This window comes from Artemia franciscana, chromosome 16, assembly GCF_032884065.1.
Source record: "Artemia franciscana chromosome 16, ASM3288406v1, whole genome shotgun sequence".
NCBI classification, from domain to species: domain Eukaryota; kingdom Metazoa; phylum Arthropoda; class Branchiopoda; order Anostraca; family Artemiidae; genus Artemia; species Artemia franciscana.
Window position 1 is genome coordinate 36,220,294 of NC_088878.1, and position 23,003 is coordinate 36,243,296.

Here is a 23,003-nt window from a genome sequence, read left to right on the forward strand (position 1 = left end):
TTTACTGGAAACACAATTTAAAATAAAATAATCTGATTATCAAATAAAAGTTTACATTAATAATGAAAATAACTATAATTAATAGTAAAACAAAATATACAAATAAAAAACATATAATAGAATAATTAATTACATAAAAAACTTAAACAATTTAAAAATAAACACAATTTACAAACTGATTTACAAACAAACTATGTTGCAAACAAACTACAACAGTTTTATTTGTAAATTGTTGCAAACAATTTACAAACAAACTATGTGTGTTGGATATGCAGAACTGTGTAGTGATTTACTCGAAACACAAATTAGAAATATAGAATTCAAATTAAAAATATTTTTCTGAAAATAAGAATGATTTATAATAATATTAAAACTAATTGTGATTTATAATAAAATAAAATACATAAATAGAAATAATATAATAAAATAATTAAGTCAAATAAAAATAAATTATAATAATAAAAATAAAAAACAATTTAAAAACCATTTTCATGGTATTTCCCTATGTTTGTAGGATTATGCAAAACTACGTAGCGCTTTACTGCAAACACAAACCAATATAGGGTGTTTCTTATGCTAGGAAAGTAAAACCCTGTAGGATAATGTTTGCAACTTAACAACAAAGTATTCTTAACTATGCTTTGGTTTTGTGCTTCCAATAAAGTGATAGCTTAGCATAATTTTACACAGGGACACATCATTGGTCAGTTTATTTAAAACTGTTTTATAGGCGTGTGCTTTATATGCTGTGAAGTAGCAATTTTTGGTCGTTTTAAACTTGAATATCTCTCTTTATTTTAATTAATTGAAAAAAAGTTAAATATTTCCAAGGGAATTAAAGAGCGAATTTGAAACTGAAAGCGAACAAAAATTATTGCTTCACAGTCTATCTAACATACATTGATAAAACTAGTACAAGTAAACTAACTGATAATATTTTCGTATGATTGTTTGATTACAGAAAACTAAAGCTTTACTAGTAAGCCCCCTTCACATACAGATTAATTTCTAGTCGTTTTAAGTTTTAATATTGTTCCTTACTTCCAGCGGTTTTTCTTTTATTTTGTTTGTGACGGTTTTCAAATAGTTGAAAAATTCCCGTCCCCCTTGTAAATTTTCTCCTAGAAACTTCCCTCAGAAATGTCTTACCCACGGAAAAGTCTTCCCGTGATAAATATCTGCTACAAAAATCACAGCCTAGAAAATGTCTGAATATCTCCCAATAATAAATACTAGACTATATATCAAGCCCTTGCTTTGAAGACTGAGAACTAAAAGAAACAACTGATGAATTTGAATAGCTTGGCTTAATTTTTTTTCGAAATGCTAAAGAAAAATATAAAAAAAGGGAAGTTTTTTCATCCAGAAAGTAACAGAAAACAATCAGGTTCAAAACTGCTCCAATTTTGGCGGTAAGTTGTAATTTTTTGGCGCAGTAGGAAAAACAACACTGGTTAAGAATGACGGTAGTTGTGTCTTAACAAATACAGATTATTCACAAAATGAATAACTAATCTTATTTTGTATGTTATTTTGAATAATTTTACTAGTAGGCATGCATTTCACAAGTTTTACCTAACATAGGGATACCATAAAGGAGCTTTATGGTAGACGCTCCACCTTGCCAGGTCAGGACATTAAACCATCAAACATTTAGGAAGGTTTTATTCCTCTGAGGAGCCCTAAGGGGAGGTAATCACTTGGCAATAATTCTTTAGATTTAAGGTGGTTTTGCCTGTAAATTTATAACGGCTAACATTAATAAATGACGACTTTGCATGGATTTGAACATTTCGATTTGGTTGACGGTTTCGTTATTCTGTTTTGTCCTGGGAAATTGGATAAATAAGTGAGGTCAAGACCTCGTTCAAGTGCTCATTTATCTTAATTACTCGATTAGGAAGATATTTCTGTTTTTTTTCTTCTTCTCTCTCTTTTTTTTCTATTCAAGTAATTATCTCTAACACAAATAATGACGAAGACCAGACTGCCTTTCCATAATACAAATACAGAAGAGAGAATAATGAGGACTTTTTTCCCAAGACAGCGAACGAACAACACCTATTTTACTATTTCGGCCCTATATCTAAGGGTCGTCTTCAGCCGTCTTCAAAACACTTACAATAAAAGTTCTCGGTTAAAAATCTATTTTTTAAAATAGCATTGGCATCATTACTTCTTAACGAAAAGTTCAGCCAAGACTGTGTGATAAAAGCTAACATTTTACAAGCTAAAAAGGTTCATTCATTTCAATAACTATCAAACAGTTCGTGGTAACGAACTATAGTAAGGAGCGACCCGGCTCAATAGTAACCAAAACTCTAAAAGATTGAATTTTGATATCAATAGCTACATCAAAAGAATCAAGTTTTAATGCTGATTTTAAATATATAAGTTTCATCAAGTTTAGTCTTACCCATCAAAAGTTACGAGCCTAAGAAAATTTGTCTTATTTAAGAAAATAGGGGGAAACACCCCCTAAAAGTCATAGAATCTTAACGAAAATTACACCATCAGATTCAGCGTATCAGAGAGCCCTACTTTAGAAGTTTCAAGCTCCTATCTACAAAAATGTGGAATTTTGTATTTTTTGCCAGAAGACAAATCACGGGTGCGTGTTTATTTGTTTGTGTTTTTTTTTTTTTTTTTCCCAGGGGTCATCGTATTGACCAAGTGGTCCTAGAATGTCGCAAGAGGGCTTATTCTAACGGAAATGAAAAGTGCTAGTGCCCTTTTTAAGTGACCATAAAATTGGAGGGCACCGAGTTCCCCTCCCACGCTAATTTTTTCCCAAAGTCAACGGATCAAAATTTTGAGATAGCCATTTTGTTCAACATAGTCGAAAACCATAATAACTATGTATTTGCGGATGATTTACTCCCTTACAATCCCTGGGGGAGGGGCTGCAAGTTACAAACTTTGACCAGTGTTTACATATAGTAATGGTTATTGGGAAGTGTACAGACGTTTTCAGGGGGATTTTATTTTGTTTGGGAGGTGGGGCTGAGGGGAGGGGGTTATGTTGGAGGATCTTTCCTTGGAGGAATCTGTCATGGGGGAAGAAAAATTCAAGGAAAAGGGCGCATGATTTTCTAGCATTACTATAAGAAAACAATGAAAAATAAACATGAAAACGTTTCTTCTATTGAAAGGTAGGAGTAGCATTGAAACTTAAAACGAACAGAGATTATTACGCATATGAGGGGTTCTAAAAATACTTTAGCATACAGAGCGAGGTATTTAGGAGGAGATAAATACCTCGCTCTTTATGCTAAAGTATTTTTAGTAATTTCAACTATTTATTCTACGGCCTTTCTGATTCAGGGGTCATTTTTAAAGAATTGGGACAAAACTTAAGAGTTAGTGTAAAGAGCGAGGTATTAACGAGGATACAAACCCCCTTGTATACATAATAAAAATATAAGATTATGAAAGTTTGTTACGTAAGTTGCTAATTTATAAGTTACGTATATTTTTTACTAATAAAAACGTTCGTTAAAAATTAAAAGTTCTAGTTGCCTTTTTAAGCAACCGAAAAATTGGAGGGCAACTAGGCCTTCTTCTCCACCCCTTATTTCTCAAAATCGTCTGATCAAAACTAAGAGAAAGCCATTTATCCAAAAAAAGAATTAATATACAAATTTCATTTTAATAATTTATGTGGGGAGAGCCAAAACCAAACATGCATTAATTCAAAAACGTTCAGAAATTAAATAAAAAAAACTAATTTTTTTAGCTGAAAGTAAGGAGCGACATTAAAACTTAAAACGAACAGAAATTACTCCGTATATAAAATGGGTTGTCTCCTCCGCAATCCCTCGCTCTTTACGCTAAAGTTTGACTCTTTGCCACAATTCTACTTTTTAAAACAATTAAAAGCTTTAGCGTAAAGAGCGAGGAATTGCGGAGGAGACAACGCATTTTATATACGGAGTAATTTCTGTTCGTTTTAAGTTTTAATGTCGCTCCTTACTTTCAGCTAAAAAAATTAGTTTTTTTTATTTAGTATTTATTAAAAATTGGAATGATTTCTTATTGTGATATTTGACTTTTCTGCAGCTAATCTTGTAGTTCTTTTGGGATAGGGCTTGTTTTTATTCGTTCCTTTTTTTGTTTTATTTTGAATTATATTATTTTCTATAATTAACTTTGTGTACATAGGGTTGAGTGTGTATTCACCCAAGTCTCTATTTAGGGATGTATTATTATTTAAGTTTCGATTGATTTCGATTGCCTCGCGGACAGTTTGTTGGATTCCTAGGTCATTGCTAATTAGAATTGTTGTTCAAATAGAACATAATGGTTTTGATTTTCAAAAACATGATTGCTTAAAGCTGAATCGAAAGATATGGAGTTATTTTTAGATTTCAATCCTTTTTCAATATTTTCTCTGTGTTGCTGTAATCTTGTTCCTAAGCTTTGGTGGGTTCGACCAATGTAATAATTTCCACAACTACATGGTATTTGATACACTCCTCTTAGACGAGTAACTGGGGTCAAACAAAAAAACCCCAAAAAACCCAAAAAACAATTTTTTTAAATGAAAGTAAGGATCGACATTAAAACTTAAGACGCACAGAAATTACTCCGTATATGAAAGGGGCTTTTCCTCCTCAATGCCCCGCTCTTTACGCTAAAGTTTGACTCTTTCTCTTAACTCTACTTTTTAAAACAGTAAAAAACTTTAGCGTAAAGAGTGGGGCGCTGAGGAGGAAAAGCCCCTTTCATATACGGAGTAATTTCTGTTCGTTTTAAGTTTTAATGTCGCTCCTTACTTTCATTTAAAAAAACTTTTTTTTGTTTAATTTCTGGACGTTTTTGAATTAATGTATGTTTTGATCTTGGCTCTCCGCACATAAATAATTAAAACAAGATTTTCATATTAATTTTTTTTTGGCTAAATGGCTTTATCACAGTTTTAATCCGAAGATTTTGAGAAAAAAGGAGCGAGGGAGGAGGCCTAGTTGCCCTCCGATTTTTTATTACTTAAAAAGGCATTAACTTTAGATTTTTTACGAACGTTTTCATAAGTAAAAATATACGTAACTTACGAATTAACTTACGTAGCGAACTTCTGTATTCGTATGTTTTTATTGCGTATATGAGGGGGCTTGCCCCTCGTTGATACCTAGCTCTTTACACTAAAGCTTAAATTTTGTCCCAATTCCTTAAGAATGACCCCTGAATCACAAAGGCCGTAGAATAAGTAGTTGTAATTACTAAAATACTTTAGCGTTAAGAGCGAGGTATTACGAGGAGGTAAACCCCTCATATGCGTTATAATGTCTGTTCGTTTTCAGTTTTAATGCTGCTCCTCACTTTTAGTAGAAAAAACTTTTCATATTTATTTTTTCATTGTTTTTTTTTAAATAATGCTAGAAAATCCTGCTCCCCCTCCATTGAAAGTCTCTTCCCCCATGAGATGTTTCTTCATGGAAAGATCCTCCCATGTAACCCCTCCCCTCAACTCCCACCCAACCAAAAAAAATCCCCATAAAAACGTCTGTACACTTCCCAGTAACCATTACTATATGTAAACACAGGTCAAAGTTTGTAACTTGCAGCCCCTCCCACGGGGACTGCAGGGGAGTAAGTCGTCCCCAAAGACATAGTTATTAGTTTTCTCGACTATGGTGAATAAAATGGCTATCTCAGAATTTTGATCCGGTGAATATGGGGAAAAATGAGCGTGGGAGGGGGCCTAGGGGCCCTCCAATTTTTTGGTCACTTAAAAGGGACACTAGAACTTTTAATTTCCATCAGAATGAGCCCTTTTGTGACATTCTAGGACCACTGAGTCGACACGATCACCCCTGGGGAAAAAAAAAAAAAAATAAACACGCATCCGTGATTTGTCTTCTGGCAAAAAATGCAAAATTTCACATTTTTGTAGATAGGGGCTTGAAACTTCTACAATATGGTTTTTTAATACTCTGAATTTGATGGTGTGATTTTCGTTAAGATCATATGACTGTTAGGGGGTGTTTCCTCCTGTTTTCTAAAATGAGGCAAATTTTCTCAGGCTGGTAACTTTTGATGGGTAAGACTAATCTTGATGAAGCTTATATATTTAAAATAAGCAGGAAAATGCGATTATTTTGATGTAACTATTGGTATTAAAATTCCATTTTTTAGAATTTCGGTTACTATTGAGCCGGGTCGCTCCTTACTTTGTTGTTATAGCTTATTTGTTATTTTTTTTTGTTTTTTTTATTTGTTTATTTGTTTGTTTGTTTTTTTTCCCAGGGGTGATCGTGTCGATCCAGTGGTCCTAGAATCTTGCAAGAGGGTTCATTCTAACGGAAATGAAAATTTCTAGTGCCCTTTTTAAGTGACCAAAAAAATTGGAGGGCACCAAGGCCCCTTCCCACGCTAATTATTTTCCCAAGATCACCGGATCAAAATTCTGAGATAGCCATTTTATTCAGCATAGTCAAAAAACCTTATAACTATGTCTTTAGGGACGACTTACTCCCCCACAGTCCCCGTGGGAGGGGCCACAAGTTACAAACTTTGAGCAGTGCTTACATGTAGTAATGGTTATTTGGAAGTGTACAGACGTTTTCTGGGGGATTTTTAGGTCGGGGAGGGAAGAGGTGAGAGGGTGGGGATATGTTGGGTGAACTTTTCTTGGAGGAATTTGTCATGGGGGAAGAAAAGTTTCATGAAGGGAGTGCAGGATTTTCTAGCATTATTTAAAAAAAAAAAACAATGAAAAAATAAATATGAAAAAGTTTTTTCAACTGAAAGTAAGGAGAAGCATTAAAACTTAAAACGAACAGAAATTATGACGCATGTGTTGGGCTCACCTCCTCCTAATACCTCGCTCTTTACGCTAAAGCATTTTTAGTAATTTCAACTATTTATTCTACGGCTTTTGTGATTCAGGGGTTATTCTTAAGAAATTGGGACAAAGTTTAAGATTTAGTGTAAAGAGCAAGGTACTGACGAGGGGGTGTACCCCTTCATATACGTAATAAAAACATGAGAATACAGAAGTTCGTTACGTAAGCTAATTTGTAAGTTATGTATATCTTTTACTAATAAAAACATAGGTGAAAAACTAAAAGTTCTAGTTGTCTTTTTAAGTAACCAAAAATCGTAGGGCAACTCGGCCTCCTCCCCCGCTCCTTTTTTTCTCATAATCATTTGATCAAAACAACGAGAAAGCCAATTACCCAAAAAATAAATATGCAAATTTCGTTTTAATTATTCATCTGCGGAGAGCCAAAATTAAAACATGCATTGATTCAAAAACGTTCAGAAATTAAATAGAAAAAAACAAGTTTTTTTAACGGAAAGTAAGGAGCGACGTTAAAACTTCGTATATGAAAAAGACTGCTTCCTCATCAACGCCCCGCTCTTTACGCTAAAGTTTTTTACTATTTTAAAAAGCAGAGTTGAGAGAAAGAGTCAAACTTTAGCGTAAAGAGCGGGGCGTTGATGACGAAGCAGCCCCTTTCATATACGAAATAATTTCTGTTCGTTTAAAGTTTTAATGTCGCTCCTTACTTTCAGCTAAAAAACTTGTTTTTTTATTTAAATAAAATTCTTATTTTCAATTCTATTTCGATTCTATTCTATTCTTATTTTCAATTCTATTCTATTCTAAAAATTCTATTTTCAAAGTAAAACAAAAATAGGAACGAATAAAAACAAGCCCAATCCCAAAAGAACTACAAGATTAGCTGCAGAGAAGGCAAATATCGCAAAAAGAAATTATTCCAATTTTTAATACATACAGTTAGTTCAATGAATGAACCTTTTTAGCTTAGAAAATGTTAGCTTTTATCACACAGTCTTGGCTGAACTTTTCGTTAAGAAGTAATGATGACAAGACTATTTTAAAAAATGGATTTTTAACCGAGAAATTTTATTGTAAGTGTTATTATTTATTATTTTCTTTGCTGAAGACGGCCCTTAGATATAGGGCCGAAATATTAAAATAGGTGTTGTTCGTTCACTGTCTTGGGAAAAAAGTCCTCATTATTCTCTCTTCTGTATTTGTATCTCTAACACATTATATAGAAGGCACATAACCATGATTGAAAAAAAAAAACCTTTAAGGACTTGAACCTTTGAGTCCTAACCGTACTTCCTGCACAGTCCGGCTTGCGGCATTTTGCTGTTTATAACAAATAAAAACAAATAAGTGAAACTAATTAGTCAAATACTTACAGCCCTTCACCTTGAAAATCAAGGAAAATGCAAGGGTAGCATTGTGTCTCCTTTTTGTTTTTTGTCTACCAGGGCTAGCGAATGACGCTAACATCATAGAGAGATGTTTAATAGCTCATTCGAACCGAAGTTAAATTTGCTAATGCCCTTTGTAAATGACCAAAAACATTGGAGGGCAGCTAGCCCCCCTCTCCAAAAGGCCTTCTCCCTCCGAAGTCGTCCTATAAAAATTTTGAGATACTTTTTTTTCAGCACATTTCACAGGTCTAATGGTTCTGATGATCAAATGACGGTCCCTGGGAAAGGGTTTTACGTGGTATTGGGCTTATCGGTATTGGGTGTATCGGTATCGCGCGTATCGCTATCGGGCGTATTGATATCATATGTGCCGCATCGAGCATATCGGTATCAGGTGTGTTTTAATCATGGATTTGTGTCTTCTATCATAGTTGCAGCAGTAGCTGCAACTTAGTAAAGAGCAAAGCACAGCCCATAGTAATAAAAAGTTGAAAAGTGCGTTTTGAAAAAGACTGGATGATGAGAAAAAATTGCCATTTGATAATGAGTAATGGTAACTATTGCTTAAGTTAATCTTAAAAGTAAAAATTTATTGAGAAAATTTTTTAAAAATGATTTTTAAAAGAGACTGAAATCCCTCGAAAAGGCCATCAGATCAAGATCAAAATTGCAACATTGGAATCAGTATAGTCTAAAATCTTCTATAGTGTACTTAGAGTCCCCCATCTTGAACAACAAAGAAAATTATTCTTTGCGTTTGCAGCACTAATGCTCCTTTCCCCCCCTTTTTTTTAACCAGGGCTAGCGAGTTATCAGAACAACATAAAGAGATGTTTGATGGCTCATTTGAACGGAAATTAAAATGTCTAATGCTTTTTTTTAAGTGACCAAAACGATTAGACGGTGTCAAGCCCCCTGGTGTCAAGATGTGGATCGTTAGACCTCTCTAGATCGTTTTTAAGCAACGGAAAACGAAAAAATTATCTTATTACGAATATTCTTATTAAAGAAACGAAAATCGCCGACTAAAGCTTGGTCTCCTAATACACAAATTAGTGTTATAAATTGTTTGCCGTAATAAGCGGCTTTTAGTGCGAAACAATTAAGAATCCGGCCCAGTTTCTATCAAACTGGGATTTTTTCCCCTCTAGATCCCGTCCTGGGAACTCTAGTAGTAGGCTATTAGTAGGCTATAAATCAACTAATTTGTCAAGAAAAAAAGTGTTAAAAAGTGTTAGAAACTCCTATTTGTGTTCAGTGCTGTTACAAAGTGCAAAATACAATTACTGGATTCTTTAAAAGAAAATTCACTAAATCAGCACGACAATCACTAGATTATTGAAATAAACCAAAAAATCACAAGAATCATAATACTTTTTATCAGTTTAATTAAACATTTTTTTTGTTTATTTACCATGTTATTTACAGGCACACCTATAGGAAGGGGGGAAATTGCCCCCTTAAATGTGGAAAAATACCTTTAGAACGGTGTTTTGTTTTTTCTCAAGCAAAACTTACCCTTGAAATTTTAAAAATGCCTTTTTGCAATTTATGCAGAGAATAAAACAAAATTCTTCTGTATTTTTGCCAATTGGTACCCTTGGCTTATTCCCCCATTTTTGAAAATTCGTCGCTTGTGATCTAATGGAAATATTTAGTCCTGTGGTGGCGCAGTGGGTTTGACCTTAGCTTGGTAATACGGGACCCAGAGATCGAATCATGCTGCAGCAATGCACTGCAGGGCCGACGCAGGGACCTTAGTAGTCAAGAAGCGTCGTTAATCTGATACAATACAATACAATGGAAATATTTACTTTTTTTTATTTTTTTACTTGTCCAATCGTTTTTCCCAAAGAATATAGGAGCCACTTTTTTTTAGTTTAATTGAGCTAGAATAATTTTTGGAACACCAGCAAAAATTTTGAAAATGGCCATTTTATTATATTTTTATGGACGTTTATTAGTGACGATTATAGATTATATTGCTTAAGCTTTAGTTATTCCAAACTAGCTGTTGGGGTGGCACTTCGCGCCACCCCAAAACCTAGTTGGTGGGGCGCTTCGCGCCCCCCCGCGCGCGTAAGTCGTTACGCGCCATTGTAGTTGTGTCCCTGTGTCCCACCTGTGAATATAGATAGATTTATATATGTGTTTCAAACTACGTAAAAATTGCGAATATACAACATTTTTGGCTTTCCCACTACTGGGAGCTTTCCGTTTCCAATTGCCAGCAATTGATCTGAAAATGTTTGACCAGAGTCATCGTTTTGCAATCGGACACGCATATTTGTAGTTAATAAATTAGAATTTTTCAGGCAAGCATTCATTTCGTCTGCAGGAGTTAAACTACGTAAAAATTGCGAATATACAACATTCTTGGCTTTCCCATTGTCTGTGCATATACAAAGCCGTATGTACTAATAATGACGTCATATGCAAACGCTCTTTTTACAAACAAACAAACATGCATACACACAACTCGTTTTTATATAGATAGATAGATAGATAGATACAATACAAATTAACTGCGTAAAACTTGCGAATATACAACATTCTTCGCTGTCCAATTGTCGCTGCATATAAATAGATTGTCAGGTTTACCGACCCTCGAACATGCAACGTACAATTGTCCATGGGAAAAACAATCAGTATTAAGATCTATACCACATTTTTCTAATGATTGACCTTGAGCTTTGTTAATGGTGATTGCAAATGCTAATCGAATTGGGAATTGCAATCTTTAAAATTGAAAAGGCAGATCCGTTGGAATCATGGGAATGCGAGGAATAAGAACAGCCTCACCCTCAAAAGGCCCTGTCAAGATTGTGGCCTCTATTAGGTTTTCCATTGTTTTTTTTTACGGCAAGTCGCGTGCCATTGCAAAGCTTTGGTGGGTTGATATTTCTCAAAAGTATTATTGGTACGCCTATTTTTAGTTGTAGCACGTGTGGTGGAAACCCTGAAAGATCTATGGAATTTAAAAATTCAGATGGATAATTAACCGCTTCATTTGGTTCCAAAACTGTGTCGACTGACTTGTAAAGGACTGCCTGGTCTCGAATCTTGGTCAAAACAATATTGTTGATTTCGTGGACGTCTATATTTTTGGGTGCGAGAATCGCTCTTTCACTTAGCCATTTATTATTTTTATAATTTTTTAGAATATTCGGAAATACTTTTTCAATCAATTCATTTTTGGACGTCACTAAATTACAGAAATCAGCAGGTAGTTGTATACGTCCTGAAATTGAGTCTATCGTATCATAAATGTCTTTTTGTTCCGACGTTAACTTGGAAATGTTATTTTGTACATAAGACAATAGATCACTCGTACTGTAACTTTGTTCACGATCCAATTCTACATATGTCGAAACAGCAGCGATACGGTTAGGTGAAGGCATTCCCAAATCCTGAAGAGGTTTGTTTGCCATACGTACGCACAAATCTTCTATAATAACTAAAGTGTAGTTATAAATTTCTGATGTAAAATCAAAAGTCATATCTGACGTCTCTAACTGTTTTCGATGGAGTATATCTTCGGACATTTTTGACTTATATTTTCCCCATAACTCTGTAGGAGCTGATGGAGAGCAAGTTGTTAAAATGATGCCAAACAATGCACGAATTTGACTTGGGGTTGACGTTTCGCACGCGTCATTGATGCAGTTATCCCAGTGTTGGTCATTCTCCAATAAATTCAGAGCTTGGCATGCACTACGGTAAGTGTCATGTATAGTACCGTTTACAGTTCTCAAATACTCAAAGGATGTCGGACCGGGTTCATTCACCAAAAGCAGGCGTAGAAAGAAGCATTCATGTTGATTGGGGTGAACGGTGTAGAGTCTTCCTATCGTGGTATCTTTGAAGATGGTAGGTTGGCCGTCGACTGACTTACCCTGTTTTCGACGTTCAAATACTTTATTTTTAGTGTTCCACGTGTAATACGAAGGCACTTCAGTATACAGCAGTTTTTTTGCAAAAGAATCATTTTTGCAAAGCGAAAAAAAGCTGTTAATTTTCTATCCGGTGGATTCAGGGCTCTTTGTTGCACGTTGGTTTCCGAGAAATAAACACGTTGACCATTCTGTAAATGTACCGCTAAGTGAACAGCAGCAGGACTACGTTCATGTATCGGAAATGAAAGAATTCGCCAAACAGCTTCATTACTGCTTATGTATCTTCCAGCCTGATATTGTACGATTTCGTCGAAATCTTTGATTTCGGGCTGCAAGCCAAAAACTGCCATGTCACTGCCTTTGTTGACGTATTTACATATGTATTTGATTGCCTTTACGGAGTTACAGTATTCAACGTTTATGTGTGCATTAAATGTTTTTGATAATAATGGGGAATATGAAACAACCCACTGGTTATCTACTTCGATGGTGGTACCGTTGCCATTGTAGGTTCTTCAGTCATTTTACAATTAGAAATTCTCTTTCAACGGTCTTCTTACAATTAAAAATTTGTCTTTGAACGATATTCTTAAATACCTGTGCCTGGTCGTCATTTGTATTCCCTGTGCCCCGGTCGTCATTTGTGTCCCGGTATCCCAGTCTGTAATTTCTCTTTGAGTGTCCCGGTCGTTATTTATATTCCCTCTGTCCCGGTCGTCATTTGTGTCCCGGTTTGTAATTTCTCTTTGAGTGTTTTTTTCTTTTTAGTATTTTTTAGTTTTTTACATTTTTTCTTTTTTCAGTTTTCTTTTTCTTCTTTATTTTTCAGCTTCACTATGAAATACATATCGCCGAGCCTTTGTTTTTTTAACTAAAATCTGGTTGGCATTGATGACCTTATCCAAGTCAAAATCCCAAACCCAATCATCATCGCTATCATTTTCAGTTTTGATATGTTTTGACTCTCGCTGTCCAGGTGGATCTTCATCTAACTGCGCGGTTTTGCGTTCTTTAGCCTCAACCCTGTTTCCTTGCTGTTCTTTTGATTCCTCGGCACGCTTTCTTTTCTGACTTTCTCTATCAGCAGCAAGTTTTTTGGCATAGACTCTTTGAGCATCTTCATCGGCTTTTGCCATTGTAAGTTCATCATTCATTTTAAACTTAAACATTAATAGATTTCTACGTGAACATATATGTCTTAAATATCTTTAATGACGTCACCGTCATAGCAAAAATGACGACAACTAACTTCATGACGTCAGTCGACACAGAAACATGACGTCACCTGATCCACAGACAGACAACTTATTTTTATATATATAGATTTAACTAATTTTCCACTTTTAACTACATACTACTTTCAGTGTAAAAATATTCCAAAAATAACATTATAATTATTTACTTACCCACCCTTGTTTGATAAAGAATATCCAGAATATGGAAAAAATTTTCGGCACCATTGTGGCAGAAACCTTGCACAGAATAATTCTTGGCAGAAATACCGATCACGGTGTAAAAATTGACCCAGAGCAGAAAGAGACTGAAAATTACCTTCCCCTTTGCATCTTGGTTAAAAATTTTCGTCTAGAAAAATTACACAGAAGTTTTTTCTTGTGTCAATCAGGGTATTGGGGTATATATTTTTGGAGAGGGGCAGGGTACACTGAGTGTCAATTTACGTATATAATTCCTCTCACCAAGCAAAATCTCGGTCTCCTAGCATTGCTTGTTAAAGCTGTTAAATATTTAAAAAAAAGTATTAAAAAGAATATGAAATATTAAAAAAGAAAAAGTAAAAAAAGAATTGATAAAAGGCACGTAGACGTGAGCGATAGTTTTCAAATGAGCCATTAAAAATTCCTCTAAAAAGTTAAAGTAGCCAACTATCCCCAGCTTTTACACTTAAGGCATGAAACTTAAGGCCGAAAAAGTGCCATTTTTGGTGCCATTTGAAACTTACAGATGGTGGAAATGATAGAAAGGACGTAGATATGAGTAATATTTTTATATAATCTCTCAAAAATATATTTATGATGTTCTGATAGCGCGCTAGCCTCACCATGGTAAACAAGAGCTAAGAGCTCATATGGCACTTGTGACGAGGCGAGAAGAGCTAAGAGCCAAGAGATCATATGGTATGAGCTCTAACAAAATTCTATGAACCAATAGATTGATTTAAAAAGGAAATTAGAGGCTTAATGCCGGTCAGGATTTAAAATAAGAGCTCTGAGTCACGATGTCCTTCTAAATATCAAAATTCATTAAGATCCGATCACCCACTCGTAAGTTATAAATACCTAATTTTTGTCTAAATTTTCCTCTCCCTTTAGCCCCCCAGATGGTCGAATCTGGGAAAACGACTTTATCAAGTCAAATTTTGCAGCTCCCTGACACACCTATCAATTTTAATCGTCCTAGCACGTCCAGAAGCACCAAATTCGCCAAATCACTGAACTCCTCCCTCCAACTCTCCCAAAGAGAGCAAATCGAGTACGATTCTGTCAATCACGTATCAAGGACATTTGTTTATTCTATCCACCAAGCTTCATCCCGATTCCTACACTCCAAGCGTTTTTCCAAGATTTCCCCCTCCAGCTCCCCCCAATGTCAAGTGATCTGGTCGGGATTTGAAATAAGAGCTCTGAGACATGAATTCTTTCTAAAAATCAAATTTCATTAAGATCTGATGATCTATTCGTAAGATAAAAATACCCCAATTTTCACGTTTTCCAAGAATTCCGGTTTCCCCCTCCAACTCCCCCCAACGTCACAGGATCTGGTCGGAATTTAAAAAAAAGAACTTTAAAGCACAAGATCCTTCTAAATATCAAATTTCATTAAGATCTGGTCACCCTTTCGTAAGTTACAAATACCTCAATTTTCAAAATTACCCCCCCTCCAATTCCACCAAAGAGAGCAGATACGGTCCGGTTATGTCAGTCACGTATCTTAGACAGGTTTTTAATCTTCCCATCCAGTTTCATCCTGATCTCACCGCTTTAAGTATTTTCTAAGATTTCCACCCCCCCCAACTGCCCCCCCCCTATTACGCTTGATCCGGTTGAGATTTAAAATAAAAGATCTGAATCATGAGGTCCTTTTAAATATGAAGTTTCATGAAGATCCGATCACTCCTTCGTAAGTTAAAAATACGTCATTTTTTCTTATTTTTCAGAATTAACCCCCCCCCCCCCAATAGATCGGATCCATTACAATTATGTTAATCACGTATGTAATACTTCTGCTTATTTTTCCCACCAAGTTTCATCCCGATCCCTCCAATCTACGCGTTTTCCATGATTTTAGGTTCCCCCACCCCAAACTTCCCCCAACGTCACCATATCCTGTCAGGATTTAAAATAAGAGCTTTGAGACACGATATCCTTCTAAATATCAAATTTCATTGAGATCCGATAACCCGTTCGTAAGTTAAAAATAACTCATTTTTTCTAATTTTTCAGAATTAACCCCTCCCCCAACTACCCCAAAGAGAGCGGATCCGTTCCGGTTATGCCAATCATGTATCTAGGACTCGTGATTATTTTTTCCACCAAGTTTCGTCCCGATCCCTCCACTCTAAGTGTTTTTCAAGTTTTAGGTTTCCCCCTCCCAACTCCCCCTCCCCCAATGTCACCAGATCTGGTCGGGTTTAAAATAAGAGCTCTGAGCCACGATATGCTTCTAAATATCAAATTTCATTGAGATCCGATCACCTGTTCGTAAGTTAAAAATACCTCATTTTTTCTAATTTTTCAGAAATACACCCCCCCCCCCAACTATCCCAGAGAGAGTGGATCCGTTCCGTTTATGTCAATCATGTATCTAGGACTTTTGTTTATTTTTCCCACCAAGTTTCATCCCGATCCCTCCACTCTAAGTGTTTTCCAAGTTTTAGGTTTCCCCCTCCCAACTTTCCCCCCCCCCCAATGTCACCAGATCCAGTCGGGATTTAAAATAAGAGTTCTAAGACACGATATCCTTCTAAACAACAAATTTCATTGAGATCCGATTACCCGTTCGTAAGTTAAAAATACCTCATTTTTTCTAATTTTTCAGAATTACCCCCCCCCCCCCCCCAACTACCCTAAAGAGAGAGGATCCGTTCCGATTATGTCAATCATGTAGCTGGGACTTGTGAATATTTTTCCCATCAAGTTTCATCCCGATCCCTCCACTCTATGTGTTTTCCAAGATTTTAGGTTTCCCCTCCTCTAACTCCCCTCAATGTGATCAGATCCTGTCGGGATTTAAAATAAGAGCTTTAAGACATAATATCATTCCAAACATCAAATTTCATTAAGATCCCATCACCCATTCATAAGTTAAAAATACTTCATTTTTTCTATTTTTTCCGAATTAACCGGCCCCCACTCCCCCCCCCCAGATGGTCAAATTGGGAAAACAACCCTTTCTAATTTAAGCTGGTCACATCCCTGATATGCCTGCCAAATTTCATCGTCCTAGCTTACCTGGAAGTGCCTAAAGTAGCAAAACCGGGACAGACAGACCGACAGACCCACAGACAGACAGACCGACAGAATTGGCGATTGCTATATGTCACTTGGTTAATACCAAGTGCCATAAAAAGCATATTTTTTGTTGCCGTATGGTAGTTGCAGATGGGGGAATTTATAAAAACCACTTATATATGAGAAATAGTAACAAGACCTTAATCATCTCTCTGTGACGTTTCGGTAAACTGCTAGGCCTTGAAAAAAGAAGAAGAAAAAAATTAGATTGTTTTAAAGTTTTTTACTTCTAGTTGTTATGGGCTGCTAGGTTGCAACTACTGGTTCAACAATGAGAAAGAGTGCATTGCAAGTTCTCCCAAGAAATTAGTTAACGTTAAAATCTGTAAAATCTAATAATGGGTAGAATATATGAAATCCTAGTAAATTACTTTTAATTGAGTCATGAAACATATATCTACGATGGTGTGGTAGCCTGCTTATGTTGCGGTAGTTTACTGGTGAGCAGACGACTTTATGAAACTTATTAAGGGATCTTAGAGAGGGAGTGTACGGGAGAAGTTCTTGCAAAACTCCAGTTAAGGGTTTTGAAACATAACCATTACAATAGTACCTGTTTTGCATTCCAAAGCTTTTCCTCTTAAGAAGTGGCACCAAAAGTGTCGTTTTCAGCAATATATCGCACTTACGGATGGTAGAATTGATAAGAAACACATACAAATGCACGTAAATATGAGCTATTAAACATCACTCTTAAAAGTTCTGCTTACCCTATAGTCCTAACTTTTCCACTTGAGACATGGCACTAAAAGTGCCGTTTTTAGTGCAATTTGGAAGTGGCAGATGGTCGAATCTAAAAGAAGGACGTATATATGAGCAATATCTTTACATGAGCTATAAAAATATATAGACGATTTCTGGTAGCCCGCTAGCGCCACCCCTTGAGAAATGGCAAAAAAAGTGTCATTTTAGTGCCATATGGCACTTGCAGATGAAGGAATTTTGAAAAATCACGTAGATATGATAAATAGTTTTTGAATGAGCTATTAAGCATCTCTCTCTGATGTTCTGGTAACCCGCTAGGCCTGAAAAAAAGACGCCCTTTTTGAGGGGTTTTAGGCTTTTTTCGAAATCCGCATAAAATTATTTCACCATAAACTTTTACTTTTATGACGATCCGAAAAGATGATAACCGTTCCTGAATTCGTGTTAGTTGGAATATTTTCAACTAGGCAGTTTTTTTTTATATCTTTTAGCTACTATTGGGTGTAGTTCGCTCTTTACTAGGTTACAGCTACTGCTGCAACCATGATATGGTGCGAAATCAGAAGTTTCAAAGGTGGTATACTTACATAATTGCTAATCTTGAACATATCAGGAAGTTTAATAGACGACTTTTTTGCGTTTTGTTTATTGATTACTGTCCTGTGTAATTTATTCAATTGAATCATGAATTTATGCGCTATATTATGAAAAATCACTAGATTTAGGACAAATCACTAGTTTGAGAATGAAATCACTATAAATCATAAGGCATAAAAAAATCATTAGGCAACATGAGAAATCACTAGAAATAGTGATAAATCAATGGGGGTGGTAGCCCTGCTTATGTCCAAGGCTGTCAATCTTCAGGGGTTTCTAATTTCAGTCAAAAGACGATTTAGGAGAAAATATTAAAGAAGCTTGCTAAATGAATTTTCGAAATGAATTTTCTAAGAGTCGTTACCTATCTTGTTATTTTTTCACACCAAAAAAGGGTAGTATGCCAATTTTTCTAAAAAAAATAAAACAAATCAAAGTACTGTATTTGCGAAAAAAAACAGACAGATGTATCTACGATTATTTCTCGTTTAATAAAATAGGTTGAAGATGCAACATTAATAAGAGTTTGGTAAAACAATCAATAAAAGTAATTAATCTTTAACGAAGAAAATACATTACTTTGTACTTTTTTATCAGTAAAATGGTTAAATGAGCTCTGTGAATGAACTGTCGTCATGTTGGATTTGTTCGGTTAAAGTAACGGTTTAAAAACCTTAGGCTACCAATGAGATATTCTTAAAATAATATTTTTAATCTAATTTGCTAAGCAATCCTATGGAGGGGTTCCAAAACCTCGTATACATCCTAGAGGGCCACACATGGCGCGAGCCACTTAGTGTACGCTTTTTGAAATTGAGCATCCCCTTAGTTTTTGATTCAATCTCACAAACGATTTTCAGAGTTGCAAATTCAATACAATACCGGAAATCCCCATAGAGCCTTAAGGGAGATATAGTTTCCGGATCATGAATCCCTCTGGAATAGAGCCCTATTGTTGTAAAACTTCATCAAAGTCTTAGAACGTATAGGAGAGAAAGTTAGTCTATCAGAATTAATGTTACCTTAGAAACAAAAAAGAAAGTGTTTAGCCAATTGGCAAGAATGGGATAGAAATTTTGGAAAAAGGAGAGAAATGAATATGGGAGGGATAATCAGTTGAAATGTAACGATTGTAAATAAGCAAGAGAGTTGGGAACTGAAAATAAGATTGTCTTATAAGGATTTTTGTTTCTTTTTAATGGGGAGGGGTGAAAGCATCTGATAAAACAATACACAAAGCCAAAAATTTGTGAACTAGACATTCTAATGATCCCTCCAGGGACATGCACAGGGAATACGGCTCGCCCTCCTGCCACTCGAAATTAGAAAATTTTGCTAATTTTCTGGGGATTCTCTATTCAAATTATCATATAATTTCTTTTATTACTTGACCCGAGAAATAGAATTTGGTATACATGTCAGACCCCCCAGTAATCAGCTTAGAAATTTTTTAGACTATATCAAAAATACTTTCAATAAGGTTTAGGTTATTTTCATTGAGCTCTCACACGACATTCCAGGACCAATGGGTCGATACGATCACCCCTGGGGAAAAAAATAAACAAAAAAAAAATAAACAAATAAACGCGCATCCGTGATCTGTCCTGTGGCAAAAAATGTGGCCACATTTTTGTAGATATGAAACTTCTACAAAAGGGTTCTCTGATACTCTGAATCTGATGGTGTGATTTTCGTTAAGATGCAATGACTTTTAAGGGGTGTTTCTCCCTATTTTCTAAAATAATGCAAATTTGCTCAGGCTCATAAGTTTTTATGGGTAAGTCTAAACTTAACGAAACTTATATATTTAAAATCAGCGTCAAAATTTGTTTTTTTTTTATGTAACTATTTTTTATAAAAATTCCGTTTTATAGAGTTTTGGTTACTATTGAGCCGGGTTGCACCTTACTACAGTTCGTTACCACGAACTATTTGATAAATATATGTAACTTAAGAATTAACTTACGTAAAAAAATTCTGTATTTGCATATTTTAATTACGTATATGAGGGGGTTTTTCTTCTCGTCAATACCTCGCTCTTTACACTAAAGCTTGAATTTCGCCCCAATTCTTTAAGAACGACCCCTGAATCATAAAGGCCGCAAAATGAACAGTTAAAATTACTAAAAATACTTTAGCGTTAAGAGCAAGGTTTTGTGGATGAGACAAACCTCATTATGTACGTAATATTTTCTGTTTGTTTTAAGTTTTAATGCTGCTCCTTACTTCCAGTTGAAAAAACTTTTTTTAATTTATCTTCTCATTTTTTTAAAAATAATACTAGAAAATCCTGCTCCCCCTTCATGAAAATTCTCTTCCTTCATGATAAATTCCTCCATAGATAGATTCTCCCACGTAACCCTTCCAACGACCCATCTTCACCCAAATGCGAAAAGGTCCCCCTGAAAACGTTTGTACACTTCCCAATAACCGTTACTATATGTAAACAATGGTCAAAGTTTGTAACTGGCAGCTCCTCCCCCGGGGACTAAAAATATTTTACTAAATATTAAAATACTTTACTAAAAACCTTTAATAAAAATACTTTAGCGTAAAGAGCAAGGTATTGAGGAGGAGACGAACGCCCTTATATACGCAATAATTTCTGTTCGTCTTAAGTTTTAATGCTGCTTCTTACTTCCAGTTGAAAAAAACTTTTTTTTATTTATTTTCTCGCTGTTGTTTTTTAAATAATACTAGAAAATCTTGCACCGCTTCATGGAAATTCTCATCCCTCATGATAAATTTTTTGATGGAAAGGAGCTTTATCTTCCCACGTACTGGCAAAAAATACAAAATTCCACATTTTTGTAGATAGGAGCTTGAAACCTCTACAATAGGGGATGCGCTGAATCTAGTGATGTAATTTTTGTTAACATTCTATGACTTTTAGGGGGTATTTCCCCCTATTTTCTAAAATAAGTCAAATTTCCTCTGGCTCTTAACTTTTGATTGTTAAGACTAAACTTGATGAAACTTATATATTTAAAATCAGCATTAAAGTACGATTCTTTTGAAGTAACAACTGGTGTTAAAATTCTTTTTTTAGAGTTTCGTTACTACGAACTGTTTGATATATAATCTTGAACTCACTGATTTAATTTTCTTTTACCCACCCTCTCTCAGCCAAATATTTTCTTTTCCTATACCCACATATCCGGAATCCACTTTCTGCCAAACTTGTGTCCTTTTCGGAATCCACGTTGGGCATTTAGAACTTCCATAGTTTTTTAAGTTATACCCCAACCGAATCGAAATCCAAAGCTAAAATCTAAATCAACGTATCCATAGTCAACAGTACGTCTGAGTGGCATTAGCTTAAAAAAAATAGTTTATCTGATCAAAGTAACAGGTGAAGTTGAAACATAAAAGAAACAGAAATTACTACTTCGCAGTTAATACAATATATATTTGAAAAACTGCTTCAAATAAACCGGTTCTTGTCATTTTCCAATGTTTGTAGAATTCTGAAAAAACAGAGCTTTACTGAAAACACAAAATCAAAGCAACTAAACATAATTATGAGTAGAAAACCGTTAATTAGCATGTAGAAATTTAGAGATTGATTCACAAGGCTCTCAATAATCTTTAGCCAGCCATGAAATCAATCAATTTTACTCTACGATTAAATAAAAAAAACAAGTTTTTTCAACTGAAAGTAAGGAGCGACATTAAAACTTAAAACGAACAAAAATTACTCCGTATATGAAAGGGGCTGTTCCCTCCTCAAAGGTCAGCTCTTTACGCTGAAGTTTTATTATTTTTAAAAAAGTAGAGCTGTGAGAAAGGGTCAATTTCTGGTGTAAAGAGCGGGGCGTTGAGTGGGGAATAGCCCCTTTCATATGCAGAGTAATTTCTGTTTGTTTTAAGTTTCAATATCGCTTTCAGTTGAAAAAACTTGTTTTGTCTATTTAATTTCTGAACTTTTTTGAATTAATGCTTGTTTTGATTTTGGCTCAACGTACATGAATTATTAAAACAAAATTTGCATTTTTTTGGCTAAATGGCTTTCACATAGTTTTTATCGGACAACTTTGATGATTTTTTGATGGTTTTTGATGATTTGACGATTTTAAAAAATGGGGTGGGTGAGGAGGCCTAGTTGCTCTTTGATTTTTTGTTACTTAAAAAGGCAGCTAGAACTTTTTATTCTTTAAGAACATTTTTATTAGTAATAAATGCACGTATCTTACGAAATAACTTACGTAAAGAACTTCTATTGTTGTATGTTTTTAATACGTATATGAGGGGGTTCACCCCTCGTCAATACCCTGCTCTTTACACTAAAGTTTGAATTTTGTCAAAATTCTTTAAGAATGACCCATGAATCATAAAGGCAGTAGAATAAATAGTTGAACTTACTAAAAATACTTTAGCGTAAAGAGCGAGGTATTGAAGAGGAGACGAACCCCCTTATATACGTAATAATTTCTGTTCGTTTTAAGTTTTAATGCTGCTCCATAATTCCAGTTGAAAAAACTTTTTTTATTTATTTTCTCATTTTTTTTTGTTTAAATAATGCTAGAAAATCCTGCGCCCCCTTCATGAAAATTCTCTTCCATCACGATGAATTCCTTCATGGAAAGATCCTCCTATGTAACCCCCTTCTCTCGACCTCTCCCAACACGAAAAGCTCCCCCAGAAAACATATTCACACTTCCCAATAACCATTACTATATCTAAACAACGGTCAAAGTTTGTAACTTTCAACCCCTCCCCTGGGGACTATAAGGGATTAAGTCGTCCCCAAAGACATATTTACTAGATTTTTAGACTATGCTGAACAGAATGGCTGTCTCAAAATTTTCATCTGGGTACTTTTGGAAAAAAATGAGGCTGGAAGGGGGCCTAGGTGCCCTCCAGTTTTTTAGTCAGTTAAAAAGGGCACTAGAACTTTTAATCTCTCTTAGAATAGGCCTTCTCACGATATTCTAGGACCATTGGGTCGATAAAATCACCCCTGTGAAAAAAACAAAACAAGAAACAAACAAAAAAACACGCGTCTGTGATCTGGCTTCTGGCAAAAAATACAAAATCCCACATTTTTGTTGATAGGAGCTCGAAACATTTACAATTGGGT

At 35.1% G+C, this 23,003-nt stretch overlaps 1 protein-coding gene across 1 annotated transcript in view; it reads left to right on the forward strand.

Annotated features, from left to right (window-relative positions):
- The window catches only part of LOC136037399 (acetylcholinesterase-like), an 85,692-nt gene that overhangs the window by 29,300 nt on the left and 33,389 nt on the right, over positions 1 to 23,003 (forward strand). The window lies entirely within an intron of this gene.